We start from the raw sequence: 2,727 nt of genomic DNA, 5'->3' as shown, positions 1-2,727 counted from the left end.
TCCCGGGAAGTATCGTCCTGCAGCTAACGGAAAGAAAGAACGTGATGTCCCAGAACGACGATATCCGGTGAGGTGCCTCGTTTCTTGCAGCCACGAATCTGCGTGCCAAGTTCTGTGTCGAGGCTAGTCGCCGAATTTTCGCGTTGAGTATCAGGCAAGGACGAAACCTTCGCCATATTGGTTTTTGGAAGGCGGCTAGAATCGGATTCACGGGGCTTCGTGGTACTATTTCGTAGACTGAAGTGCGTTGAGATTTTGCGAGTATTTTGTTAACTACTGTGATCAGCTCTGGAGTCGCTCGGGAGGCGCCAAGTAGCATCCCTTAGTCTGTAAGAATTTTCGTTATAGCTTCTGTACGACTATTTTCTGTTGCCTTGGTTATTATCGCCTTGTATGTATTGCTTTGCGTTGCCATATCGCGTGCTGTCGTAACGATTTTGCGATACCGAACTTCGTACGGCTGTCGTATCGGTTTGACGACGCGAAATCCGCGTGGCTGTCGTATTGACCTTGCATTTGCGAGACCCTTAGAGTTGTCGTATTAATCGCCGATTTTGCCCGGAGTCGCGTTGTCCGGCGGAACGCTACCGGAGAGCGCTGCGCGTCTCCTCGACCCCGCGCGCTCCCTGCGGAAGTAGCNTCCTGNAAANNTANACCATCGAAAGCTTTGTNGCCGTGNGTNGGCCGTGCATTTGCGCTATTTAACTGCCAGCATTGTAAAAAGCCACCCCCAACGATTCGGGCAGAGGAACGCGGTTCTATCGCTGTCGATGCATTGACCATTCGACCTTGTTGAATATATCGCTTCGGCCGCGCGACGTGGTGACGTAGTTTGCTATTTTGCGTGTTTGCGTTCTGTTCATACTAATTGCTGTGTAATATCTTTTGTTAATGCTTTTCCGTATCTTTGTTTAAGCTCTCATTTATTTTTATATTTCTTTTCTTTATTAATAATTCTGCTATATCATATCGCTTTTCTTTATTTACAACTCGTTCACACCTGCTTTCTTTTTTTTTATTTACCTGCCTCTTATATTATATCAATAAACTTGTTACTTAAAACTTACTAGCACCTGTTCACGCCCCTTTACCCCTTTTGCGCCCCTTTCTTTCCATCTTAGAAGGGACAGCCTGTTATTTAAAGACAATAGACCCAACACCTCTCCGTTCTCATCAAGCTAGTCGGCCCGTTGTGTCGAGCGACGCAAATTTTGACGCGGCAACGCGTCTGGCGCCCAACACTCCATCCAAGGATCCGTCGGCTCGGCGTAGCGGTACGCTCGTGTGACCACCCTTTTCTGTCCTGTCGATACAGACGTTCCCGATCCCGCGGACTCCCGTCCGTGTCCCGATTTCACACTTCCGTTTCGGGCGGGAAGACGCGGGAAATTATTAATACCAACGAAAAACGTCACAATATATATATATATATATAAGCAATTGCTTTTTAGTCGTTATAATGACGATGAAGACTCCTCATCTAAGTTTTCAAAACAAGAAATTGTTTTTTTATTGATTGTGTCAAAAGCGTTGTCATTATTATTTTCAATATCAGTAAAAGTAGTAGTAGTTTCACTGTGTCATCTACAAGAGAGAAAACTTCTTCGGTTTCAGGTATATGTTTCTGAAAAGTTTGATTTCTTCCAGTTTGATGTTTTGATTTTCAGCTGTCAAGAAATTAATAAAGTAAGAATAGATAATAAAAAAAAAGTTGGTAGAATAAGTTAATATTTACGTTTTAGCTCGACCAATTGATTGGCGGAGAAATTTCTTAATGCTTCCAATAATATCTTCCTTAGTTGCATCAGCTGCAAATGCTCTTCCTTCATGTTTAGTATGCCTAGTTGCACCTAATAATACAATTATTAAAAAATGAACTATGAGAGGAACTTGTCTTGCAAAGAAATTTTCTTTAAATAAAGTTTAAAATAAATAATATATCTTTGTTGAAATAAAAAGTTGAAAATAAGGATTAAAGAAATGGATCATTTTTGAAATATAAGCTTTGAGAAAAACAAGATTAGTTTAGCAAAACAATATTCTATTAATATCAATTAAAGGCACGATAGAAGTCTAGCAAGAAACCGAAAAAATACTTCAAATGCAAATCTATTTGTATTATAAAACAGAATAATCTACTTTTCAGCATTTTAATAAAAATACTGAAAACAGATAGCTGAAATACAAGAATGTCGATAAAATTAAAACAAATATAAAGAAAGTTGCCGTAGAAATAATCTGTTAGTTGAATAGTCTGTTTTTCATATACATAGATCTGCATTAGAAAATATTTTCTCGGTTCTTTGTTAGATTTCAATCAAACCTTCAATTGATATTAATAATACATAATTATATCAACTGATATTAATAATACATAATACATAATACATAATTTTTATTAATATCATTCGTGAACGCAACAATATTACATTACTTTTTGAAAAAACTTACAAATCACAGCATTCACTAATCCTTTAAGAAGATTGAATTGCATCTTGCCTTTTCCTCTATGCCAGCTGTATTTTTTTTCGAGAGTGCAATGGATCATTCTTTTTAAACTTGCCATTGAAATTTTTTTATAATTTTTTTCACCTAGTTTGGACATGAGCAAGATCTAGAAGACAAGTATTAAAAGAATATTAATCAAAAGAAAAACCCAGAGAAAGAACATATTAAGTATTTGACTATACATTATTTTATATATATATATATATATATATATATATA

This window comes from Pseudomyrmex gracilis, unplaced genomic scaffold (assembly GCF_002006095.1).
Source record: "Pseudomyrmex gracilis isolate BER0280 unplaced genomic scaffold, ASM200609v1 scaffold_703, whole genome shotgun sequence".
Taxonomy (NCBI): domain Eukaryota; kingdom Metazoa; phylum Arthropoda; class Insecta; order Hymenoptera; family Formicidae; genus Pseudomyrmex; species Pseudomyrmex gracilis.
Note: the sequence above shows the minus strand (reverse complement) of the source record.